The sequence below is a fragment of the Geotrypetes seraphini genome, chromosome 2 (genome assembly GCF_902459505.1).
Source record: "Geotrypetes seraphini chromosome 2, aGeoSer1.1, whole genome shotgun sequence".
Lineage (NCBI taxonomy): Eukaryota > Metazoa > Chordata > Amphibia > Gymnophiona > Dermophiidae > Geotrypetes > Geotrypetes seraphini.
This window is the reverse complement of record NC_047085.1, coordinates 110,731,177-110,750,427: the sequence shown is the minus strand read 5'-3', so window position 1 is coordinate 110,750,427 and position 19,251 is coordinate 110,731,177.

Here is a 19,251-nt window from a genome sequence, read left to right as displayed (position 1 = left end):
TGCTGATTTTCACTGGTGTGGGGGTGAGTCGGTCCCTGGTGCCGTTTGTCAGGAAGGATGTTGGGGAGGGCCGTCATCAGGGAGGGTTCTTTTCTTTTTAATGATACAGATATTGTGTGTTTGAAACACACACACAGCATCTATGCCCATTTTTTAAAAAGGGCTAACCTCCAAATCTTCATTATGAATTTTTGGAATCAATTTGGGACCAAATTAACTGTTTATTAGATAACCCTGTGGCATTATCATATGATACTGTGCTGTTTGGTATGGCAATGAGAGCAAAAAGTCAGATATCTAAAAATAATAACAAATTATTACTTATAATGACTGGGGTTGCCATTCAACAAATTACATATAATTGGAAAAATTGGAATAGATTAAATTATAATTTTGGGTGGAACTCCTTATGTCATATTTATAAAATGGAGAGACTTATTGCAATACAACAGGGTTGTTTCAGGAAATTTCAAGATATTTGGGAGCCATTAACAAAGTAATGTAATGATTAGAAAAATCTTGTTTCCCTTAAATTTACAAGTTCATTTATGGGGTGGGAGGGAGGGTATTTTTATTGTTACATGTTGTATAAGTATTGATTATATGATAGATAAGGGTGGGGAGGGGGGGAGGAGATAAGAGAATATTATATGTATCATTCTTGATTATTAAGTGATATATTTATGGTTATTTGTATGGATATGTTATCACACTTATTATAAGTTTAAAAATGAATAAAGATTTATAAAAAAAAAAAAAAAAAAAGGGCTAACCTGTTGCTAAGTCAGGTAAGCGACTGGTCTTGACCAGTCGCTTTTTTTGGATCGCTAAAAGCGATCACTTTTTTTGTGCATTGGGAAGCATCCAGCGCTCTGCTAGTTTACATGGCATTTCAATATTAATGAGCTCATTTGCATGGCCGGATCGGAAAATAAGCGATCTTGCAGAAAACAACACGGTGAGCCATTTTCTGCACTGGGTCAGCAGAAAATGGTCTAGCGACGATCGTTTCAGGATTGCTGATTTTAGTGCATCTAACCCTCAGTCTCCCCCACACCCACACACAGTGACTTAAATTTGGATGAATGACCCCTGAGGAAGCCAGTATTAATGTGTGAAACGCTGCCCATTGAGTGGTCCAAAGAAACGTGCTCTCTTCTGGCTAGGGCAAGAAATGAACTTCCATACTAAAAAGAACTTCATTTGTGGATAAAAAGAAAGCTGGCAAATACATATATTTGGAAAACTCAAAGATTTTATGAAACAGTGTTAATGAATATCACCAACAGTAGCACAAATTTGCAAAATGTTATGAACAAAATCTTCGATTAATCAGTATGTTTTTTTCCCCATCATTTACACTATTGATATCATACAGGGTTCTCCCTAGAATTTTTCCCAACTGGGTGGCATGAAGGAGAAGCCAGGTAGAGCTAGAGGAGTATTGTGGAGTATTATAACATTTTCTCTTATTTATAAATGCAATCATAGAAACATAGAAATAGACGGCAGATAAGGGCCACGGCCCATCTAGTCTGCCCACCCCAATGACCCTCCCCTACCTTTCTCTGTGAATAGATCCCACGTGTCTATCCCATTTGGCCTTAAAATCAGGCACGCTGCTGGCCTCAATAACCTGAAGTGGAAGACTATTCCAGCAATCAACCACCCTTTCAGTGAAAAAGAATTTCCTGGTGTCCCCATGCAGTTTCCCGCCACTGATTTTCCACGGATGCCCTCTTGTTGCCGCGGGACCCTTGAAAAAGAAGATATCTTCTTCCACCTCGATGCGGCCCGTGAGATACTTGAATGTCTCGATCATGTCACCCCTCTCTCTGCATTCCTCGAGTGAGTACAGCTGCAACTTATCCAGCCTTTCCTCATACGGGAGATCCTTGAGTCCCGAGACCATCCGGGTGGCCATTCTTTGGACCGACTCCAGTCTCAGCACATCCTTACGGTAATGCGGCCTCCAGAATTGCACACAGTATTCCAGGTGGGGCCTCACCATGGATCTATACAATGGCATAATGACTTCAGGCTTACGGCTGACGAAACTCCTGTGTATGCAACCTATGATTTGCCTTGCCTTGTATGAAGCTTGCTCCACTTGATTGGCAGCCTTCATGTTCTCACTGACGATCACCCCTAAGTCTCGTTCTGCTTCAGTTCTTGTTAGGATCTCGCCATTAAGGGTGTAAATCTTGCATGGATTTTGGCTGCCCAGGTGCATGACTTTGCATTTTTTGGCATTGAAGCTGAGTTGCCAGGACCTAGACCAGCGCTCCAGTAGGAGTAGGTCGTGCATCATGTTGTCGGACATTGAATTTATGCCTGTTGTGCTTTTGCCCACTACATTGCTTAGTTTGGCGTCATCGGCAAATAATGTTATTTTACCTCGCAGCCCTTCTGCCAAGTCTCTTATAAAGATGTTGAATAGGATCGGGCCCAGGACCGAGCCCTGCAGCATTCCACTGATTACCTCCGTCATTTTGGGGGGGGGGTGCCGTTCACCACTACCTTCTGAAGCCTACCTCCAAGCCAGTTCCCAATCCATTTCGTCAATGTGTCGCCCAATCCTATAGAACTCATCTTGCTCAGCAACCTGCGGTGTGGTACGCTATCGAATGCTTTACTGAAGTCAAGGTATATGATGTCCAGGGACTCCCCAACATCCAGCTTCCTCGTCACCCAGTCAAAGAAGCTGATTAGGTTGGATTGGCAGGATCTCCCCTTAGTAAATCCATGTTGACGGGGATCCCGTAGATTCTCCTCGTTCAGGATCGTATCCAATTGGCGTTTGATTAGAGTTTCCATTAGTTTGCACACTATTGATGTGAGACTCACCGGTCTGTAGTTTGCTGTCTCCATCTTGGAGCCTTTCTTATGGAGTGGAATGACGTTAGCCATCTTCCAGTCCAACGGGACGTTACCCGTACTAAGGGAGAGATTGAAGAGCGCGGATAGCGGTTCCGCCAAGACATCACACAACTCCCTGAGCACCCTGGGATGTACATTGTCAGGCCCCATTGCCTTGTTAACCTTAAGCTTTGACAGCTCGCAGTAGACACCGCTGGGTGTAAACTCAAAATTACTAAACGGGTCATCTGCGTCAACCCTTGTCTGTAGCTGAGGGCCGAGTCCTGGCGCCTCATGGGTGAAGACTGAACAGAAGTATTCATTTAACAGTTGGGCTTTTTCCGAGTCCGTTTTTACATAGTCTCCGTCTGGTTTCCTAAGACGTACTATCCCGCCTGAGTTCTTATTTCTGTCACTGATATACCTGAAGAAGGATTTATCTCCTTTCTGGATGTTCTTCGCTAGAGACTCCTCCATGCGGAATTTGGCCTCCCTAACTGCTGTTTTGACGGCTTTTGACTTGGCCAGATAGACTTCCCTAGAGTCCTGTTTCCCTGATTGTTTGTAAGAGATGAATGCTTTTTTCTTCTCTTTGATGAGGTCCGAAATCTCCGCAGAGAACCACTGTGGCTTATTGTTCCTTCGCCGTTTACTTACTGATTTAACATAGCGGTTTGTTGCTTCTTGTATGGTGGCTTTCAAAGTCGACCACATTTCTTCCACGTTATCGGTTTCTGCTTGGCTTTGTAGCGCCTGGTGAACGAAGTCTCCCATTTCTTTGAAGTTTGTGTCCTTGAATTTGAGGACCTTGGTCAGTGTGGTAGATTTAGTGAAACCTTTCCTGAGATTAAACCATACCATGTTGTGGTCACTGGAGGCCAATGTGTCACCCACCGAGACTTCTGTGACACTTTCTCCATTGGTAAGTATCAGGTCCAGTATTGCCTGATCCCTTGTTGGTTCCAACACCAGTTGCCTGAGTCTTGCTCCCTTCATAGAGTTTAATAGCCTCCTGCTGCTGCCGGAAGCAGAGGAAAGCGTGTCCCAATCCACATCAGGCATGTTGAAGTCACCTAACAATACTGTGTCCCCATGCAAGGTGATATTCTCTATATCTCTGATTAATTCCATATCTAGGTCATCCTGTTGTCTTGGGGGATCTGTATATTATGCCAAGATACAGGCATTTGTCCTTCCCTCTGGCCAAATTTACCCAAAGGGATTCCCCAGTGTAGTGGACATCTGTGATTCTGGTGACCTTAATGTCATTTTTAGTATATAATGCTACACCTCCTCCCATTTTGCCCTCCCTGTCCCGGTGAAGCAAGTTGTAACCTGGTATGACCATGTCCCACCTGTGGGAATCCGTGAGCCAGGTCTCAGATATCGCCACCACATCCAGGTCGGCATTCCTCATTTCTGTTTCTAATTCCAGGATCTTGTTTCCCAGACTGTGGGCGTTTACGTATATAGCCCTCCATGTTGTATGTTTGTTACGTCTCAGTGGGGATGTTCCCGCTTGAGCTACTTGAACACCTTTAGCATTATTCGCATGTTTTGTACTTTCCCTAGACCTAGAGTTACAACGTGCATCTATCCCGGATTCCCCAGACCCAGAACTACACTGTGTTCCTATCCCAGACTCGGAAATGTGTGTACCCTGTGGGGGTATTCCCGCTTGGGCTACTTGAACTCCTTTAGTACAATTTGCAATGTGTGTTCTCTCGCTGGACCCAGAATTACAATGTGTACTCCCCCTAGACCCAGAATTACAATGTGTACTCCCCTTAGACCCAGAATTACAATGTGACCCAGAATTATAATGTGAGCCAACCCCAGACTCGAAAGTGTGTATACTCTCCCCTGACCCAGATCGGTGTTTACTTACCTTAGTCTCAAAAAAAGTATTGGCAGCTTAGCTCGCCAGGTAGGTTGTTTGTGCCCGTACCCTCCCCCAACTTACTTAGTTTAAAGCCCTGTGTAGTAGGCGGGCTAGACGGTGTCCAAGGACGTTCTTCCCTCTTCTGGTCAGGTGTAACCCGTCTGGTCCCTGTAGTCCTTGCAATGCCTCTCCATGGTGCAAGAACCCAAAGTTCATCTCCTTGCACCATCCCTGCAGCCAGTCGTTTGCCCTCTGGATGCGATCCTCCCTGGCACTGCCCTTGCCCCTTACTGGGAGGATCGAGGAGAAGACCACCTGCGCATCCATCCTCCTCAGCTTCTCACCCAGGGCTCTGAAGTCTTCAGGTATGCTCTCCGGGGTGCTCCTGGCGGTGTCGTTGGTTCCGACGTGGATGAGAATCATGGGGAAGTGGTCAAGGGGCTTGATGAGTCTGTCCAGGCAAGCGGTTACATCCCGGATCCTGGCCCCTGACAAACAGCAGACCTCTCTTGATTGCAGGTCTGATCTACAAATTGGATCCTCGGTGCCCCTCAGCAGCGAATCCCCGATGACCACCACTCTGCGCTTCTTAGGGGTGGGCCGATCTGTTGACTCCGGAACTGGAACCGTCTGCTGAACAACTTCCTGTTCCTCGTTGTCAGGACCTTCCTGTAGCAGCTCGTATCTGTTCTTCAGAGTGATTTGTGGTGTCGATGTAGAGCCGCCCTGTATGTGAGAGAAAGAGACAGAATAAGGTCTTCTGCGTTTCCCTCTATTCATGCAAACATGTAGACCAGGGGTGCCCACACTTTTTTGGCTTGTGAGCTACTTTTAAAATGACCAAGTCAAAATGATCTACCAACAATAAAATTTTAAAAAAAACAGAAAGCACACTGTACGCAGAGAAAATTAATATTCAGGGTTTTTTTTCAAAGAGGACAAATATACCCCCTCCCTTTTAACTAAACTGCGATAGCAGTTTTTAGTGCAGGGAGCTGCATTGAATGCCCCGCACTGCTCTCAATGCTCATAGGCACCTTGCGCTAAAATCCACTACTGTGGTTTAGCAAAAGGGGGCCAAAGTGCATAATATAGACAGCAGATATAAATTCTCAAAATGGACACATTTTGATCACTAAATTGAAAATAAAATCATTTTTCCTAGCTTTGTTGTCTGGTGATTTCATGAGTCTCTGGTTGCACTTTCTTCTTCTGACTGTGCATCCAATATTTCTACCCTTCTTTCTGCCTCCTGCATGCTTCGTCTCCTCCAGACATCATTCCATTCCCCAACCAACATCTCTGTCCTTTCATGAGTCCAACTTTTTCTTCCTCTTTCCCTGCCCCCTTCCTTTATTTCTTTCTTTTTCTCTCTGTTTGTCTTTCTGTCTCCCTGCCCATTTCTTACTTTCTTTCTCTCTCTGTCTGTCCTTCTGTCTCCCTGCCCCCTTTCTTTCTTTCTTTCTGCCTCCCTGTCTGTCTTTTCTGTCTCCCTGTTCTGCCTCCTTGTCTTTTCTGTCTCCCTGTTCTGCCTCCCTGTCTTTCTGTCTCCCTGTCTTTTCTGTCTCCCTGTCTGCCTGTCTGTCTCCCTGTTCTGCCTCTCTGTCTTTCTGTCTCCCCAAGCCACTACCTGGGCTGTCATCTGGGAACAGGCCCCCAAGCCACCGCCGACTTCTGGGAACTCCGCTGACTTCTGTGCCCCCAAGCCACCACAGACGCCGCCATTGCCGAGTTCTTCGTTTTCCGATGCTGCAACAGGCCAGCAGCCTTCTCCCTAACGTCAATTCTAACATTGGAGAGGACATTCCGGGCCAGCCAGGCAGCGATTGGCTGGCCCAGAACTTCCTCTCCAACGTCAGAATTGACGTCGGGGAGAACGCTTCTGCAAGGAGAGCTTGGGGCGACGGTGGGGGATGTCGGGGAGAAGAAGGCTGATCGGCCCGGTAGATCGCAAAGGCAACGCGTTGCCTTTGAGATCTACCAGTCAATCGCGATCGACGTATTAGGCACCCCTGGTGTAGACTTTTAAAATAAATGCTTAATTTGTAGCAAAAATTAATTGCATAATAATGGATTTAGCACATGCTAAATTCCGCACAGCCAACTGTATTCCTATGGGCTGCTTGGCATTTAACACACACTAATTCATTGTTGCACCTTAGTAAAAGAACTTCTAACTGACTTAGGGCCCCCCTTTATCAAGCTGTGCTAGAGGATTTTAGTTCGAGCCTATAGAATTCCTATGAGCATCGGAGCACTTACCTTGCTGGCCTGCACTAAAAACCTCTAGCACAGCTTGATATAAGGGGGAGTTACTGATAATTCTACAACAAAGGAAAAAATTGACCCCACCACCCTTTTACAAAGCCACTTTAAGCTTTTTAATTGCCAGCCGTGGAAGTATTAGCTTCGATGCTCATAGAATTCTTATGACCGTCGGAGCTAATACATCCACGTCTGGTGATAAAAAAGCCTAACGTGGCTTCGTAAAAGGAACCGTGTGTCATAAACTTTTTTTTAAATTAAAAATAATATTTAAAAAATTCCATATTGCCAATCTTAGTTTAAAAATACATACACACATGGAGCCTGGGTGCTGCCAGAAAACATCCAGATAGCGTAATATTGAGTGTCGCTATCCAGATAACTTAAGACGGCAAAAAATTATTTGGAGACTTCTGCATATTGCTATTATGTAGGTAATGGTGGCAGTTGGCGGAATAACCAGATAGTCAATGCTGATATTTGGATAGTGTTTGGCGCTGAATATCCAGGTATATGTTTGAACACTGTGGCTGGTATTTAAAAGAAATATCAAATGCTGAGCATAAACATTGGCTCGTAAGTGAGAAATTAAAAAGAAACACATGGGGATAAGCTGAAAAAATATAATCATCACAAGCAAGCTTTCAAAGTATAATTCCATGTGCATCAGGAAATAAATAAGCTCTGTTTGGGGTAGAGATGTCTATTGCTCCTGAATACCAGCTAATATTCCAAAGCTTTTGGAACCCCTTTCTACTGCTCTTGATCCCCTTTTTTGATCCTGCAACTATAGTAACTCTGTATGCCAAAATGACATTTCAATGTAAGTGCACATTAAGATAATTAATTTCTCCAGAAGACTTTCAAAATCCATCCACTTCCTCCTAAGATACATGAATATTCATCATCCTTGCTAAGAGAAATCATCACGGTTTCTCAACAGAGCTGTTTAAAAAAACCAAAAGAACAACAACCCCTAGGTCCACAGGTGAGGAATTCAAGGCGACACTGCTTTGAAATGAAAGCATCAAAAGACAAGATACAGCCATTGCTGCAGGAGGCTAATTTCAAACCAGCTACGAAATAAAGGAATCGGCCACAGATCACCCCAGACAAAAGTATCGCCAGTGGCGGTTCTGAGAACCTATGACTGCTCAGCTTTCCACCAGGGACAGCTGACACACCGAGCTTATTCCAATGGAAATATGTTTGACTTGGGCAACATTAGCATCTGAATTTCTCCTGCTGGATTGTTTGGGCAATTGATAAATCCCTGAAACCTGGGTAAGCACACATCTATTCTAACAGTGGCAGTCCTCAAATCTGTTATTTACGAGACCTGTAGATGCAGGTTGCCACCTATAGATAACAATGGGAATTTTCATCAAAGGATCGGCTCTAAAGATTTGTGACTGATTTATGGAAGGGACTGAATGTGAGGAAAAGCTTCTATAAACTATGAGGCCTGTGAGATCAAGAGAGCTGAAAACTTCAGGATGTATCCTTTAAAAATATATATATATATCTACCAATGCATGTGAATTGAAGGAATTAATGCAGAAAATTTCACCAATTTTAACTTTGAAACTGTGTAATATGGTGATGCTTTGTGCTCATGACTTCCTATGGGAATACGTCTGCCTCCTAGAAACTGTGGTAGAATGGGGACATGAATGATTATGGCCTAGATTCACTAAGCTCATCGATCGTATCCTGACCAGTTTGCGAGCGTTCCCCAACCCTGACCCGATTCCCTAACCTTCTGCCCGATCCAATCCGCACATGCAAATGAGGGGAAATGGCATGCATAAGTAGGAAGGCAGCGATTCACTAAACAGAAGAAGGAACACCAATTGGGCTTGCCAATCCAAAATGTAGCAACTGCTGAGGACCAGTCGCTTACTGTACCTGTCGCCTCTCCTGCTCTCTGCTGCCCTGAAATCCCTGAAATCTCCCTGCTCTATACCGCCCTGCCTCTCTATGAACACATGGTTTTAATCCACGGTTTTAACCCGTGGTTTAAAGCGGGGCTGCACTATGACGTGTTCTGTTCTGTGTTGTTCCAGTCTGGCTACAAAGCGTGTTCTGTTTCCACTCGTGGGGCCAGTGAGTGCAGCCATCCCTTCCCCTTTCGTTTTGACCTCAAGCTTGTGCAGAGAGCAAGCTCATGCACGGATCACATCTACAGGCAAATAGGATGGTCTGCACATGCATCTGGATCGCTCTGCAGCGATCCGTAGGGTTGCTGTGGGGCGTGCGTTCGATCACTTCATTTGCATGAGGACTCTGTAGTGAATCGGTTGCCCGGCAAGACTCAGCCATGGTTCGCCCATGGATCGCCCAGATCGGTGAGTTGTAGTGAATCAAGGCCTATGTGTTTCTCAGAAGAAAGCTGAAGGGTGATAGCTTAAACTCGCTGTGGTAACCTGAATCAGGTAAGACAAAGTGACACAGCAGTTGCAGGTAAAGGAAATGAACATTTATTAAAGCTGTTAGATTAATTCATTGTTACTTGATATACTGCTAAATGGCCTACGTGCATCAAGCATCAAAGCGGTTTCCAATTAAAATAAGAGATCAAGGCCCAGATTTACTAAAGATAGCGATTCAATCGCTGTTGGCCGATTTTCTGGCTGATTTTGAAACAGTGATTGATTCACTATTTTGTGTGCATGCAAATGATTTGCCTGGAGGTGCAAATCATTTGCATGCAAACTCCCTGACTCAGTCGCTCACTGACAAAGTCCTGACAGTAGTGACAGGAGAAGCAGCCTCCTGTCACTACTGTTAGGGCTTCTGTCACCCGCTTGCCGAAATTTTGGTGCCATCAGCCCCCTCCTCCCCCGGCCGGCTAAACACCCCCCGCCAGCCGAACATCTGCACTTATAAATATAGCATGAGGAATGCCCATTCCCTCCTGCCATCGGCCCCTCTTCATCCCCACCCAAAAAACAAACAAACAGCAGGAGGTATGCCCACTCCCATCTGCCACCGGACAGCAGACACCCCCTCCCCCTCCCCGCACCTTTAAGATGGGAGCAGGAGGGGTGCCCTGTTAAACCCTCCTGCTCCTCTGGCCTCCTGTGATGAAATTCAGGCCTTAGGCCCTGCCCTAAGGAAGTTCCTGATTTGCTCAGGTGCCTCAGGCCCCTCCCAAGGGAGGAGCCCAATGTGCTTGAGCCAATCAGGGCCTTAGTCTGCTCCCCGTACATCTAAATAGTGGAAATCCACCAGCTGACCCTTGCTTCTGCTCATGAGTACCTCTTCTGTCTCCTTATGATTGTACAGATGGATGAATGGAAAGATAACCCATGCACTAGCATTTTGTCAAAATGCCTAAAAATGGTCAATTTTCCTGACCGAAAGGTATGAAGGGATTGTCTCAGGGATCTCTACTGGGATCACTATTTAATATTCATTAATGATCAGGAAAAGAAGCAATGAGTGATATGACTAAAAATCCACATCAGGGTTCCTATTCCATTCACAGGTAAGAGGAAAAAGCCAACATATAACTAGGGTTACCAGATTTTAAGTATGTAAAATCTGGACCCATAGATCTGCCCCCCAGGCCCGCCAAGTTCCATCCATCCCTGCCCTGTTACGCCCACACCATGTCCCAGCATCACCCCCTAGCCCCGCCCCTTCAGCCTGTTCTCATTGATCAGGAGAGCATCCACGCATGCGTGGATGCCCCCTCCCGACGTAATCTGAACAGGAAGCTATTCAAAACCCAAAGTGCCAGGTTTTGAAAAGCCGTACGGATGCTCAGACATGCCCTCTAAAAAGAGGACACGTCCAGGTAATCTGGACGTCTGGTAACCCTAAATATAATAATATCCTGTAGAGCCTCTGTGTAGTTTATTGCCTCTCAGTACAGAAGCACACTTTACTTGTTCCTGGCCTGGTTCCTCAGTGTTACCAGGGAAGTCTCTAGCATGGTGTTTAAAGCTATAGCCTTAGCACCCTGGGGTTGTGGGTTCAAACCCATACTGCTCCTAGGCAAGTCACTTAATCCCCCCATGGCCCAAGGTACATTAGATAGATTGTGAGCCCACCGGGACAGTCTTAAATGACAAGCCTTCCCCTCCCTGGTACATCATGTGATGCATGAGGCATCTGAGTCAGTCAGGCCAGAATACTGAGGGAGGAGCCTAAGGTCTTGATTGGCTTTACCAATCAGCACCAAGCTTAATGTATCTCTGGGATCTACGCTGATAAGGCTCAGCCTCAAAGTTTTACCCAGCTGATAGCAGGTCAGAGGACAGGAGATATGAAACCTAAGACACTGCTCCAATGGGGAGTCTCTGGTTTATAGTCAGAGGAGGACTCTGCTGCCACCACAGCCTCCCACTGCTTTTACTGGACACTTTTTGTTCTTCCAGATTCTTGTAACTTCTAGTCCTTTCGAGAAAGGGATCAAACAGGAAAGGGTTAAGCAGTTCACCTGCCAAACATTGATCTGCCTGTCTACAGATGAGGTGAGTCAGCAGGTTTTACTCTATTGTTGAGTCATTGTAGGGAGGATAGTGTGAATCTGTATAAACAGCAAATCATGTCAGATTCCCAGGGGCCCTATAATAAATGAAAACAAAATAGAGTATAGAATATGAGATGATGCCATTTTATTAGACTAACTTAATACATTTTTAAAAAAATTTTTGGGAGCCCTGATGATGAACTCCTATTAGACTGTTAGAGAGGGGACCAACCATTATAATGGATAGGCTGCAATGTTCCCTTTAAGCTGCACTGCTGCATGGCCACACACCTTTTAGCAGAAGGCTGCACAACCAAAGAAGTCAGGACCAGCACCCCTCTGATATCACTCTTCCATCTTGTGTTGCTGCTGCTGTGGCAAACTGAAACAAACTGGCTGCAGGACCTTCCCAAACATACCCGCAGCTGCCAGCCTGCCCTCTCCAATGTCATTTCTTCTTCCAGGGCAAAGCCGGCAGCTGCGGATATGTATGGGAAGGTCCCTTAGCCGGTTTCCTTTTGCAGCTACTGCTTCAGGAAAGCAGCAGCAATGGTGGGGATGCTGGGGGCAGATGCTGGTGGATGTGAGTTTCGGAAGAGGAGGTAGGCACTGGTGGATGTGGGTTGGGAGGGAGAGAGGGGGTAGATACTGGTAGAAAAGGGGTAGGGGAAAGAGGGGTTAGACACTGGTGGAAGTGGGGAGAAGGGTCAGAAGCTGGTGGAAATGGTTTGGGATGAGGGAGAGGGAGGGGTAGATTTTGTATAGCAGTGGAAGACAGATTCTATATAGAACAGGGGAGAGAGAGGGCAGATGTTGGGGTACGGTACAGAGAGGAGGGAGGAGATGGAACAGGGAAGTGAAAGGGGAGATGCTGCATGGAAGGTGAGGGGGAGAGAGGGGCAGATGTATGGATGGGGAGAAATACAAAGAGGACGGAAATATTGATGGAAGGTGAGAGAGATACTGGATGGAAAGGGAAATAAACTGTATAGAAGGAGGGAGATTGAAGCCTGGATGGAAGAGGGGAGAGACAGGAGTCAGAAGATGAAAGGGGGAAGTGAAAGAGGAGAGAGGGGGCAGACTGTATGGAAGGAGGAAGAGATAGAGGAGAGAGATATTGATGAAAGGAGTGTGGAGATGCTGGATGGAAAGAGGAAGAGGAGGCAGACGCTGTATAGAAGGGGTAGATGCTGTGGGGGAGAGACAAGGGAGATAATGATGGAAGGGGTAAGGGCAGATATAGGGGGCAAACACTGTATAAAAGGGGAAGAGAAAGAGGACAGTTAGTGAAAGACTGGTAATGAGTTGAAGTAAATTGGAGAGCCAGGGCGAGGGAAAGAAATGGAAAGCTGCCAGTAGACTATAAAAAAAAGAGGAAACTTGAAGACTAGATAATAAGAATGAGTTTCATCTGGACACATAGGTAGAAAAATACATTAAAGAAAGCTGAAAGGAAAAGGAGGAGAGAAAAATCTTGGAAAGACTTAAGATGTAGGAAAGCAAAAACCAGAGAAGTGAATGGCCAGAACATAAAGGTAGAAAAAATAATTTTAGTTTTAATTAAGGATAAAGTATAGTGGTACCCATGTTTATAAAGGTTAATGTAAATAGAAAATAGAATTAAGATGATATCTTTTCATTGAACTAATTTTAATACATTTTTGGCCAAAACCTCCTTTCTCAGCTCAGGAGAGTGTACTGTCTTGACCTGGGGAAGGAGGTGTTGGCTTCTGAGAGCTAACTGAAAAATGTTTTAAGTCCGTTCAATAAAAAATCATCTTATGTTCCACGTTTTAATTTATATTTGTAATTCTTAATTTGTAATGTACAGTGTGTTTAATACAATCAACTTAATGTTACAGAAAATCTCTGCTCACATCATCTCAGTCCTTTGTGTGTGAAAAATTATTTTGCTCAGATGAACTCAGTCCTTAGAGGGAACATTGATAGGCTGATACAGCTCTCAGTTGCCCTATTGCACCCATAGTTTTATATTCCTGCTTTTATCAGAGAAATTGAAACTTCAAGTCCAGAGGCACAAAACAAAGATATTTTAAAAATTTGGCTTGTCTATGTAGCAAATGGTAAAGGAAAGGGCACATGCCCAATTTACAATTGGTGTGTCATCGTCACGATGGACTCTTTCCTCTTTTTGATGCTTTTTCACAGTCTCCAACTTATAGGGGATGAGGCCATTACATTTGGTGGACTAGTAATCAAAGCACAAAATATGCCATTCTAACTCTCCTAACTAATCGTGCAGCTGGAAGCACTCTTGGCAGCCAATATTCACACTAGAACTCTATCAGCAGAGACCTGCTCTTCCAGCTTTGCAACCAATGTCAGAAACAAGATAGAGTGTTGTTAATTTTCCCTCCCACTTTAAGCAGCATTAAAAGCAGAGTGCTTATCTTAGTGGAACATTCAGCCTTCTGCAAAGTCACTGCTCTTCCATAAGCAGATATGCTTAACTAATCATTGCTTCCAAATAAAATAGAAATAGATACTAAATGATATTCCAAATGGTTAACCCATTCATTTCCTTTGACCAGGATCCCCAAAACACTAGCAGACCTTTCCTCAGTTATTTTACTTGAAATCAATGAAAATGGTCCAGTAATGCCCGAGGGCTAATGGTCTCAAGATGCCACAACACTGCTGACAGAAAAGGACTTCTAAGAAAACACGGTTCTTGCTTAGGTCTCCAGTGTTCCCTTTCTTCAGTGATGTGGAGGGCAATAAAGAGCCTTTTCTTTAAAGGAAAGTAGATCCCTACTTCCCTTTATAGAATCTTACCCCTCCCTCCCCTTTTATGAAGCTGTTTTTTTATTGTCGGCCATGGCGGTAAAAGCTCAAACGCTCATAGGAATTCTATGAGTGTTGGAGCTTTTATCGCTGTGGCCGGCAATAAAAAACCCTAACGCGACTTCATAAAAGTATAGGGGGTATTTATTTATTTATTTTAAAACTTTTAGCCCACATATCACACCAATATATGTGGGTTACAATATACATACAAATAAATTAATAAACAGATACATATCAAAACTAGTCAGTAAAGTATAACAGCACAAATATGTGCATAAAATTTAGGAACAAGCACAACTTGTGCTGACATCTAAGTGCCAGAAATATACGATTAACTTATAGTATTTTAGAAGTTACCACACATGTGAGTCCCATGCATATATATTAATGTCTTAGTTGTAGACTTACCCCTTAATTATTATCCAGAGATTTTAGGACCACAGGTTTTCTAAATATTGCTGCTCGTATCTCAATAATTTATTGTCCTGCCCTCAAGCCATCCCTGTACTGCTGCAGCGCTTCATGGATTGCTTCAGGGTAGTTTGTAATGGAAGGGGAAGAGATTTCATATGCCTTTCTGTGGTTACAATAAAAGTAGTTTACATATTATATACAGGGACTTACGAGGGTGAATCAAAAATTAAAGGCAGTCGTTAAATTGTGTGATAACCGGAACAGAGCAAGCGAAATGCAACATATGTACTCGTACATTGCCTTTTGGATAGTTCATCCATGCACAGTGCAGCATTCGGCCTTTAGTCATGTGGCAGCCACGAGGTCAGAAACATGGACGTTCCATTGCAAGATTGCACCATCGAAGAACAATGTGCAGTAGTGAGCTTTCTTTGGGCAGAGGGAGTTAAACCTTTGGAAATTCACCATCAGAAATTGACTCAGTATGGACATAGCACCATTAATCAATGAAAGGTTTATGAGTGGGTAAAAAGGTTTAAAATGGAAAGAAAAGGTGAAACCGACAAAGGTCGTTTTGGTCGCCCATCAACATCACATCACATAACAAGAGCACATTGACAGGGCAGATGCCTTGATTAGAGAAGACTGACAGATAACGGTCTCAATTGGCTGCAAATTTGGATACCAGCTATGGATCTGCCCATTTGCCATAATGCATGACGACTTGGGATACAGGAAAGTCTGCGCACATTGGGTCCCTAAACAGCTTATGGATCTGCACATGCAACAGCGTGTGGAGGTTGCGACCCAGTTCCTGAGACGGTATGAATAAGATTCAAGTTTTCTGAAGGGAATTGTCACTAGTGGGAAGACATGGGTACATTACTGCGACCCAGAGAGCAAAAGTCAAAGCATGATTAAGTAAAGGATGCGGCACTCACCTGGCTTCAGGAGCAGCTGAAAAAATTATCTGCAGGAATGCAGAAGCTAGTTGAACAATACAACAAATGCTTCATCTTGCATGGGGTCTATGTGGAAAAGTGATTTGTTCAATTTCTCACAGTTACTTCTATGAAAGACGTTAAATGTATTTTAGTTGTACTTTTTGATTTACCCTTGTATTTTTGTACCTGGAGCAAAGAAGGGTTAGCTGACTTGCCCAAAGTCACAACAAGCTGCAGTGGGAACTTAGCCCAGTTTGCCAGGTTTTCAGACCACTATACTAACCATTAGGGTACTCCTCAACCATGCTTCACATAGTCTTCACTGGAAATTGGAGCGATGAGTGAGGTGATTACATTTGCAGATGACACTAAACTATTCAAAGTGGTTAGAATGCATGCAAATTGTGAAAAATTGCAGGCAGACCTTAGGAAAGTAGCAGATGACATATAATGTAGACAAATGCAAAATAATGCACATTGGGAAGAATAACCTAAATCATAGTTACCAGATGCTAGGGTCCACCTTGGGGTCAGCGCCCATGAAAAAGATCTGGTTGTCATTGCAGACAATATGCTGAAACCTTATAAAATAAAAGCAAACAAGATGCTAGGAATTATTTAAAAAGGCATGGTTAACAAGATTAAGAATGTTATAATGCCTCTATATTGCTCCAAGGTGTGATCTCACATTCGGTATTGCATTCAATTCTGGTTGCCTTATCTCAACAAAGATATAGGGGAACTAGAAAAGATTCAAAGAAGAGCAACCAAGATGATAAAGGGGATGGAACTCTTGTATGAGGAAAGACTAAAATGGTTAGGGTTCTTCAGCTTGGAAAAGAGATGGCTGAGGAGAGAGATATGACTTGAAGGCTACAAAATCCTGAGTGGTGTAAAACAAGTGGATCAATTTTAGCTCAGGCCAGTGTGGTGAATGCTCTACGCTGCTCCTGACACTCATAGAAACTCTGTGAGTGTCAGGAGGAGTGCAGAGCATTCAGCGTGCCGGCCTCACTAAAAACTGTTTTCATGGTTTTGTAAAAAGGGAGGAAGGGTGTGTGTGTGTGGGGGGGGGGGGGGGCGTTAAAGCCTATCAAAAGAAGAATCCAATCATACATATTTTCTATTCATGACATTATTACCTTTCATTTACAGATTGGTCATCTTGTGAGTAGGAAAAATCAGCACTGCTATGTTCTATCCAATGAAGTTAACCAAAGTAACTGAACACCATGCCAGCTTCAGTAATTATTCTCATCTGAGCATGCAGGTGCAAAAGTCGGAATAGACAGAAGAAAAAAAAAAATTAAATTTTAAAAGTGGCTTTTAGACTACATGGACACTTAAAAATTCATTTGGCTTGGTTCCATATTATTAAGAATCCTAATTTAATTTAAATGGTTCATTTGTTTAATCTGAATAAGTAGAAGGATAATTTAAAGAATGCCTGATAACCTATTATTTTGATTTAGGAAGGCCTTGCTGTGTTTCAGGATCTGTAGAGCTCGAAAATAGTTTTCAGGCACCACCAGATGGCAGTGTATACAATAAAGTGAGCAGGAAGCTCTCTACATTATCCTGGGGGAAACAGCAGCAAAATACAGTTTTATCATTTCCTGTCACCAGGCAAAAAATGTAATCTGACCAGAGAGAACAATGAAGATCATTGAGAATACTGGAATTCTCTTTGTTATTGTCCTTTCTGTACTGTCATTTTTATTTTACTCTTATTGTATGTTTTCTCTCTTGTACTCTCCCTTTTACAAAAGCATAGCATGGTTTTTAGTGCCAGCCACGGTAGTAATAGCACCTATGCTAATTAAGAGCGATGGAACTGTTACCGCCATGACCGGCAAAAAAAACGTGCTACACATTTGTAAAGGTTTTTTTTTTAAAAAAAACTTTGTATTCACTAGGTTGGTAATTTTATAACTGCCCACATTGATAAGAAGTTTGTACGAGGGGAGTGCTAAAAAGATCTCAGCACAACCAAGAAGAGAATGACGTGGATATGGTTCAATCAATTATCTGAAACAATGCGAAAAACATAGAGTTTTGTTTCTGCCAATTGGCACTTCATGAAATAATGCTCTTTTCAGTTACAGTAGCAAAATAATGCTCAGAATTTAGGAAGTTTGTTGGTTGGGCTGAGAACGTTTCAGCATCTCTTCGTATGTACTTAATGCTTTGTGATTGTAGGATTTTCAAAATTAAAATGGATGTATGTGTTCAATTTGGTAACTGTCCAAGGAAAAGCAATGGTATGGGTGTACACTTATTGATCTGTGTGCAGATACTTTTTGCTCTCCCTAAATGTGCAGAGCAGTTTACATGAATTTATTCAGGTACTCAAGCATTTTTCCCTCTCTGTCCTGGCAGACTCACAATCTATCTAATGTACCTGTGGCAATGGGGGGATCATCTGTGTGCTCCTTTGTGCTTTAAAGTGCAAGTCAAGTGCAAACAATGTGCAATAAATAAATATATATAAAAGTGGAAGACAAAAAGTTCACACAGGAGCACCCAGATGATGGTGTGCGGCTGGCAGTGAGTGGTAATCTCTGCTCATTGTTTGCTGGCTTTGCTATTCTAAGCACTAAAGCTGCTCTTAGAGTCACTCTTTAAAGCTTTCAAACTCACGCTGAGGGTGCGCCTTATCTTAAAAATTTAGATTTGAGGTTTATATATTTTTGGTGGAGTCTAGGGAGTTAACTTTCCTGCAATGTCCTAGGGCACGCCCAACTTATATTTTGGCAAAATATAATAGTGTGCATACTATAAAAGAAAAGTTAATTAACACTTTTTTTTCAGGTCCGCCGTCGGAACCAACTAGAGCTTGCTATCAGACTCTGGAATTGTAGCTGGAACCACCAAAGTTTGCTATTACCTTCTGCCTAACTTAAATAAATCAAAAAGGCAAAACTTTATCTTCCTGCGTGGTGTGTTCTTTGTGTGTCCTTCTTCTGCTGCTCCCTAATGTGTACTAATTATTCATAGTAAAATATATATATTTTTTATCCAAGATATTTTATTAGAGAATATATTTAGAAAAACATTAGATGCTCAACAATCTTAACAACATAGTTGAACTAAGTATATAAAGAGCATAAGAAAGCAAATTGTTATATTAAATACTACAAAACACAAAAATTGGAAGCACAGTGCACTTAAAAAAAGAGGGGGAGGGGGAAAAACTAATTATACCACTACAGTGCTCCTCTGCGAATTCGCAGTTGGCAGTTTGCAGTCCCGGTCATTCACGGTATTTTCTGACCGCGAATGACTGGGCAGGGGAGGCAGGAGAGGGTAGCCGGAGTGGGAAATCACTTGCTGTATACTCTGAATGCCTCTTCCTGCACTTACCAATCAGGAGGCCCGACTTTATTTAGTACAGGAAGAGGCAGTTGGAGCATACAGTGAGTGATTTCCTTCACTCGCCGGCACTCCAGCTGCCCTCTCCTGTCTCCCCTGCCTAAAAACCGTATTTGCAGTTTTTTGAAATTCATGGGGGTTCCTGGAACGAAACCCCCACAAATTTTGGGGGAGTACTGTATACCATTTTCGCAAAAGGATTGAGACTAAGAAGGATCACAAAAAGA